Source organism: Aulonocara sp. 'chitande type north' Nkhata Bay, linkage group LG7 (assembly GCF_057382095.1).
Source record: "Aulonocara sp. 'chitande type north' Nkhata Bay isolate Kocher_YH1m ecotype deep benthic linkage group LG7, A_spYH_male_GT1.1, whole genome shotgun sequence".
Lineage (NCBI taxonomy): Eukaryota > Metazoa > Chordata > Actinopteri > Cichliformes > Cichlidae > Aulonocara > Aulonocara sp. 'chitande type north' Nkhata Bay.
Genome location: NC_141350.1, coordinates 20496996 through 20505448, shown reverse-complemented (window position 1 = coordinate 20505448; position 8453 = coordinate 20496996).

Sequence of the window (8453 nt, the reverse complement as noted above, 5' to 3'; positions counted from 1 at the left end):
CTTCATCAGGAGATTGAGATGCCATTGCTGTTTTTGTGTTTTTCTGAGTACTTCCGAGAACAGGTTAAACAATTTCTATTTGTTTTACTGGTTACAGTGATGAGTTGATTGGTAAAAAGTGATCCCATTGGTGCATCTAAAAAATCTATACCTAGACTGAATGCAAGAAACATGTAATCTAGAATATTCTAATTTGGTGATTTGAGAACCCATCAAAACTGGATTTTTAAATTCATACCACAGGTGCATCTACTAGGACTCTGAGGCGCAAGACTGGTAGGCACCAATAGTTTTAACATATAATTTTTCACACATAATTTTTGTTTTTTTTTATAGGGCAGCATGGTGTCACGGTGGTTAGCACTGTTGCCTCACAGCAAGAAGGCCCTGAGTTCAAATCCACCATCAGACTGGGGTCTTCCTGTTTGGAGTTTGCGTGGGTTCTCTGGTTTCCTCCCATAGTCCAAAGACAAGCAGTTAATGGGGTTGGGTTAACTCTGAATTGTGAACAGGTGTGAGTGCGAATGGTTGTCTGTCTCTATGTGTTAGCCCTGCGACAGACTGGCAACCTGTCCAGGGTGTACCCCGCCTATCACCCTAAGACAGCTGGAGTGTGTGTGTGTGTGTGTGTGTGTGTGTGTGTGTATACCCCTTCTCTCGCCAGCTGGGATAGGCCCCAGCGCTCTCTGCAACCCTGAAAAGGCTAAGCAGTAGCAAATGGTTGGATGGTATCGAAGGCTGTGCTAAGATCAAGCAAAATGATCACAGAACAATTTCCTGCATCAGAGGCCATTAACAGATCCTTATAGAACCTTAAGAGAGCGGTCTCAGTGGAGTGCTGCTTTTGAAAAGCAGACTGAAAAGGATCAAAAATCTGTAATCTGCATAGTACGGACCTGGTACCCAGGTACCATGACCTAATGGAAAACTCTGAAAATGTTGGCGAAGATGGCAAAGTTTTCTATTGAAGGCTGTCCACAGTGGGACTCCTGATTAGGGAGGAAAAAGGAAGGTATCAAGAAATGAGTAGCGATGCTACTGACTATAACATTAGGTTTGATAGCAGTGTGGCAAATTTCTGAAATAAAGGACACAGGGTGGGATGCATTTGGACATCAGGCAATGACCCATTTTCATTCTTTCATTTAAAATACTATTCACCGACACAGCCTCTCCATCTGCACACCAAGCTAACACTCGAACACATAGCACAAACGTCACAAAAGTAATGACCTTAAACATAACTAATGCTGAAAAGATGGAGACACGATACAAGGGCTGCCACAAATTGTTATTTTGATAGTCGACTACTGACAGATTATTTTTGTGATTGTTTGACTAATCAGATCACGCATCCATTGGACGTAAAACGTACAGCTTATTGCACTAGCATGCATCTGCTCTTATATAACTATCATTAGCTTACAGCTAGTGTTTAAGGTATGTGCTAACTAAAAATAAAGACAAGATGATAGTTTATTAAACTTTTAATGAAATTAGCAGATTGTCCCGGTGGAGTTTAATAAACTCAGCCGTCTGCTCCTTGCTATCTAAAATATAACAGGACACTTGAGTAAATTCTTTACCATCTCACACTTTTGTTTAATCAGTTTTCTGTTTGACGTTTATTCAGCTGTGTGGAAACTATAACTTTATTCTCAGCCAAAATGATTTACTCACAAACAAATAAAATACTGAAAAAAGCCAAACAATAACATTTTTAAGTTATCTAAGTGACCTATATGTCATGTTTAACCTGAGTAGCGAAAGACCGCGGGGGTCTGAAAACGATGTGCCGGGAGTTCGCTGTTCTCACCTGCTCTAGTGAGCCTTGAACCCCCGACTAGGTTTCAAGCTGGTGGGTAACAGACATCTCCAAAAACGTCACAGCACTTTTGCAAATATGGGACGTCTTGATAAATCGAGCTGATATTTTAAGGTTACACAGTTACATTCTCGCCTGAAAATATCTTAAAAGTTTATTTTGTGACCCAGAAAGAATAATATTAAAACTAAGTAGCTGCCGCCATTGTTGTAAACTGGAATTGGCTGGGTCGTGCTATGAATTCTGGATACACCCAACCCATCCTTCACATCTAGGGAAAAGGAGGACACATTTGTCCAGCCGCATTTGGGGGAGTCGTTGAATTTGGACAGCCTGCGTTGCGTCGCTGTAACGTAATCTGTCTACAAATGCGACCTCTGAAGGATGTGGCCCCTAAATTTGGACACAGCTACGATACCTGAGATTGCTGCTGCTGCTTCTTCTTCTTCAGTCAGTGCGCCCCAGGGCAGCTGTGGCTACAATGTAGCTTGCCATCACCAGTGTGTGAATCTATGTGAGAATGGGTGAATGACTGAATGTAGTGTAAAGCGCTCTGGGGTCCTTAGGGACTAAGTAAAGCGCTATACAAATACAGGCCATTTACCATTCTTTGGTGTTTAACAGCAGCTGGCATCCTTGTACATGCATTACTGCCATCTTCTGTTTCAGTCCATTATTACACCCTTAAATCCTAGTACTTATTCCCGCATCTTTCAGGACGCGTGGACTATTAAATTAGTCGTCGACGATCTCGACGTAATCGTGACTAGTTGACTTATCGTGGCAGCCCTCGTGTTACAAAAATAAACTGTGTGTGTGTTTTGGTCTCTCTCCCAAGCTAATGTTTCTAGGTGTTTGGTGTAGGCTCCTGCTATGCCAACTCGGGCCACATCACCATTTCAACTGACATCAGGTAAGCAGCTTAGCATGTATGCTGAAGTTGTTTAGAAGCACTTCACTGCTCCTGCCCCTGATTTCTACTGATATTTGAGGCTAGTTCTTTCATGTTTATCCCTAACAACACTGCACCTGATGGCACTGTGATTCAAGCATTAAAGTAGCTCATCACCCTTGCTGACGAATTGGCCTAGCACTCAGGGACAAGTGATCCATTCAAACCTTTCATGGAACAGTGATTTGGTAGATGGAGTGGTAGTGTGTCTTTTCTTTTAATCATGTTGCAGTGGCCTTCCTGACTGTCTGTGGATGCTGCTTCATTGCGTGCATGAGAAAATTTCTTACACTAAAAATTTTTACACTGCTCTGTCCAGGACCATCTATCTGTATCGCTAAATAGAGCAGAAAGAGACCTAACAAGACGACCTACAGCCCATGATGACTCTATGGACAGTACTTAAGTTAAATACAATAATGACTATGTTGAAAACCTAGACAGGCGAGACATAAGCCTGATATATTAGAAGAAAAACAGTACACTATTTATTTGTAAATATTATATTAGAGTGTAGCATAAACACAAGGGATTTGATAGAAAAATTATTAAAGTTATGCAACACGTTCTGAAATTAAAGCTACGCAACTCTTTACAGTAAGCTGAGGAAATGTATGTTCATTGTGTATGCTTTTGTCTCCTTGCAACTAAAATAAAGGCGTTGAAACTCGCTACTGTGTCTCACTTAGCTAGCTAGTTAAGTGATACACTAGCTAATCAGAAAGAATTTATTTATCCCCTAAGGACGTTATTTATGGATTACCTTACAAACACACATCAGACAGAGAGTATATTTCTCCTGTTTTGGCTTCCCTTCATTGGCTTCCTGTTAAATCTAGAATTGAATTCAAAATCCTGCTCCTCACATACAAGGTCTTAAATAATCAGGCCCCATCTTATCTTAATGACCTTGTAGTACCATATCACCCTATTAGATCACTTTGCTCTCACACTGCAGGCCTACTTGTTGTTCCTAGAGTATTTAAAAGTAGAATGGGAGGGAGAGCCTTCAGTTTTCAGGCCCCTCTTCTGTGGAACCAGCTTCCAGTTTGGATTCAGGAGACAGACACTATCTCTACTTTTAAGATTAGGCTTAAAACTTTCCTTTTTGCTAAAGCATATAGTTAGGGCTGGACCAGGTGACCCTGGATCCTGCCTTAGTTATGCTGCAATAGACGTAGGCTGCCGGGGGATTCCCATGATGCATTGAGTTTTTCCTTTCCAGTCACCTTTCTCACTCACTATGTATTAACAGACCTCTCTGCATTGAATCATATCTGTTATTAACCCCTGTCTCTCTTCCACAGCATGTCTTTTATCCTGTCTTCCTTCTCTCACCCCAACCGGTCGCAGCAGATGGCCGCCCCTCCCTGAGCCTGGTTCTGCTGGTGGTTTCTTCCTGTTAAAAGGGAGTTTTTCCTTCCCACTGTCGTCAAAGTGCTTGCTCATAGGGGGTCATATGATTGTTGGGTTTTTCTCTGTATCTATGAAGCGCCTTGAGGCGACTTTTGTTGTGATTTGGCGCTATATAAATAAAACTGAATTGAATCGAATCATCAACACACATCACAAATGCGGCAGGGCATCGGGTCCTTATGTCGGCACTTTACAATCAGTTTGGTTTTGGAACGTAAACGCTGCATCTCCTCTCAGCGTCCGCCTCTCTTTGCCATTCCCGAACAGAGATGCGCAATTTCTCCTTGACTTCAGCTGAATTGTCAAAGCTGTTATGATGACGTGTAATTTAACTCTATTATGATAGTTATAAGAATCAAATTATGAGAAATAAGGGGGGGAAAGCATCTTTGGGGAAAAAATAATTATTTTAGTTAGAGCTGGGCGATAGAACGATAACGATATGTATCGCGATATAACTTTTACTCGATAGAGAAATTAAGCTATCGCGATAGACCTCGCCGCTCTTGTCCTCTTAAAAAAAATAAAAAAATAAATAAAAAATCAGCCAATCCAAATTAAGTAGCGCAGAGCCGAACCAATCACAGCCGCAGCGTCACGTCGCGTGACTTGTAACGTACGGCACAAGTGCCAAGCCGCACGTGTGTTTGTTTGGGAAGCAGCCAGCGGGTAATGGAGGAAATGAGTGTGCCGACTAGAAAAATCAACCGAGCGTGACCGAAAAGAAAACAGATGATGGTTCCAACGCCGGAGAGATTGTCGAACGGAAGAGCCATAGAAGTTCCGTAGTGTGAAGGTATTTCGGCTATTTCAAGTCTGACAAAAAACAGAGTAGCGTGCACTGTAAATTGTGCCGAAAACAAGTCTGGAAATACAATAAACTGGTGCATGCGTCACACTGTGCGCCACGTTATTGTTTCGGTGAAATGAATTTCTACAATACTGTTACTGTTAATTCTACTCTCTGCAGTGTTTAAATGCTTACATATACACACAGTTACTGTCCCTCCTAGGGTTGCCAACCGTCCCTTAAAATACGGAATCGTCCCGTATTTAGAAACAAAAGTACACGTCCCGTATTGAGCTAATAAGGGACGCACTTTGTCCCGTAATACAGTGAGAATCAAAAGTAGTCTATAAATGTTAATGGAATTAACACTTTGTTTGAAAACATAATTCCCAGCCCCTCTCCTGCTTTGTGACCAATGAGCTGACAGCACACTTATGACAATTCGAGTATGACAATTCAGATTACCGCTCATCTCATTGGTCGAGGAAAGGTCGCTTACGGAGAAAATACCGGAAGACAACAGATGACCACAACAAGAAGCATGGCCAACAGGGGAACAAACGCCGTCACTGCGGTGCAAGTCTCGGACGACAGTACACCTAAAGCTGGGCAGACACTGTGCGATTTTTTCAGTCGCGTTATTCAGCTCCTGCTCAAACTGCACGATTGACTCGCAGGGGTTAGAAGTTGGTAGGTCACGATGCAGGTCTCACACTATACCGCCCGATGCTCTGATGCGACCTGAGTGCTCACACTGTGCCTCCATAACATGAAGGTTATAACAGAAAATCTGTCGCTCGCTCTCTCTGTCTCTCACTCACACAGACACACCACCACCATCAACTTTGCTAAATTGCTAATGAAAAACATGATCAGGCAGCTGTGATTTAGCAGCGATGTAGATCCAACTATTTTCACGGTTGTTGTGGTCGTGATAATTTTGTGAGGCCACATCGAAAAGGCTCGGATGAGCTTTCCAAAGTTCTACAAGTTGTGCCTCCATCGCTTGTGTCCAGATCACACGCTGCACAGCCGTGCTGCTCCGTCTTTTTCACAGCGTTTACGTGTTTGCGCGCGAGCAGTGTGAGCAGCTGTGGTGAGAACCTCACGAGCGATTGATGATCGGGAGCTGGTCGTGAGGTGTTAATCACTTCTCGTTACCCCATGTATACTACACGACGCACGATGAAGGCCAAAATCGGTCCGATCACTCAAAAATCGGCTCAAAATGGGCCTAAAACCGCACAGTGTGAGCCCAGCGTTAGAGCAGCAATGTTTGTTCCCCCTCAGAGAAAGGGAAGAATGGGAAAAGGAAAACACCTGGCTGGAAAACGTTAATATGGGCATGTGCAGTGAATATCAGCGCTATGTGGCCAGAAGTGTGATAATATAATTTATTTTGTGTAATAAACGACTGCAAGGATAGATGATTACAACAAATAGATGACTAATACATAAAAGTAATACATAGATGAATAATGATGATGAGTTATGATGCGTAATCATGGGAACAAGCGGGTTTACAAACAGGAGCAGCTGATTAGCATTAGAAAAGCTGAAATAATACCTCAGCTGAAGCCAATTGTACTAAATGCACTAAATGTGCACAGTTACAAGAATATTTTTCTTTCTATTGTTTTCTATTATTTTAAGTTAAGCAGGACAGAGTGCTTTTAAAGAAAGATTTACTTATATTCTCAAAAGTTAAGCATGACAGGCTTCTGTTTAAGAAAGAGACCTGTTTTACTGTGTTAATGTTGTCATTTTGAGCTAAAAATAAATGGCTAAATGATCATTTGTTTCACATGTGTTCATATCACAAAGAATACACATCTACTTAAATCAAATTCAAGTCAAAGGGTTAAAAAAAATAATTTCACACACAAAAAAAGAGCTAGAAAATTCACCACACTGGGAAGGGTGAAGACAACTGGGTCGCCCGGCCCTGGCCACGAGGTGTCCCTTATTTATTTTTCAGGGAGTTGGCAACCCTAGTCCCTCCACACATACGACTCGGTTCTGCTTCTATGCCCCAGCTTTGTTTACTTTTTCCCACCGAGGCTTCTAGACTTCTGATTGGCCAACATTTCTGCACGGTTAGGAATCTAGCGCCACCTGCTGCTTTGGCATGTTCATAGCAGCGTTTTCCTTCATTTCCGCCTTTATGTGTGGACGGGATTATTTTTTAAAACGAAAACGGAAAATCTCCGTTTTCAAAAATACCCGTGTACGTGTGGACGTAGCCTCAGTCTCTGACTGGAAGCGCTAATTCGTCATTCGGCTTTTGTCAGACTAAAGTAACTGTTAAAACTGTTTGAAAAGCTCAGCTATACAACAAGGAGAGATTGAGAATTTCCTTTTAGTTCTCAGTTTATTTGATATTGACAAAAGTTAGTCAGTTTTGTCTGTTCTTCTGTAAAACAAACTAAGATTTATTTTTAGAATTAATATTTTGTTTCTAAGTGGAATTGACAATTTAGTAGTCTGTTTTGTTTGTTCTATTTTGAAACTTAAACGCTTTAGCGGCTGCCTTTTGTGTAGTTTGCAATATTTGCCTTTATTTATCTGAAAAAGTCTCATGTTCCTTAAGTACATCTACCCTGTTGAACTTATTATGGGAAATAAATATTTAAATAAAAACAAGCTGCTGATTATTTCACATTTTACTTGTGAGCAACAGCACATTTAAATCTTACAAATATAGTTATTTGGCTTATATCGTGATAGATATCGTTATCGCCTGAAATGAAAAAAAAAAACAACATATCATGATATGAAAAAATCTTATATCGCCCAGGTCTAGTTGCAGACTGCCGGGGCTGACCGTGTGTACTTATTTTCAGACAAATACCATTGTTAAAGGGACAGAGAAGAGATCTTAACAACTTAAAGGAACCTCCCACGAGATGGACTGGGAAAGAGAAGGAGGGCTGATGGGATGGAAAACAGGGGATCACCACAGTGTGCTATTGAGAAGAATGAATGAATAAATTGGAAGCGATGGCATTCCTGGCGATCTTCAAGGCAATGAGACATTATTGATTTCGAAGGAGAAAACGCATTCTTAATGTGTCCAGGGATCCAGGCCTTCTTTTTCATTCTGCTTGTTGTCCTTGCTCTTTTTCTACAGCTTTGTATTCCCAAAAAAAAAATGTCTGAGGAGTGAAAGCAAGATGTAAAATCCTAATGTAGCTCATGACGTGTCAGTCTAGCTGCTGGAACACTGAGCACTCGTCTCAATTGACAGTGAAGGTACTGTATACTGCACCACAGCCATCTGTTCCCTTTTGATACAATGCAGTGAATCAGCACTTGAGTTTTTTGAACGGGTGCATCCTAAAAGCCTTTTATCTGCAAGGATGGAGGCAGGGAATGACTGTGAAGACGGTAATTTGTGTTGATATTAAGAGGAAGGGAACAATAAATTGTGCTATTGCTACTGCACCCACTTTCTTAAAAAATATTGTGAG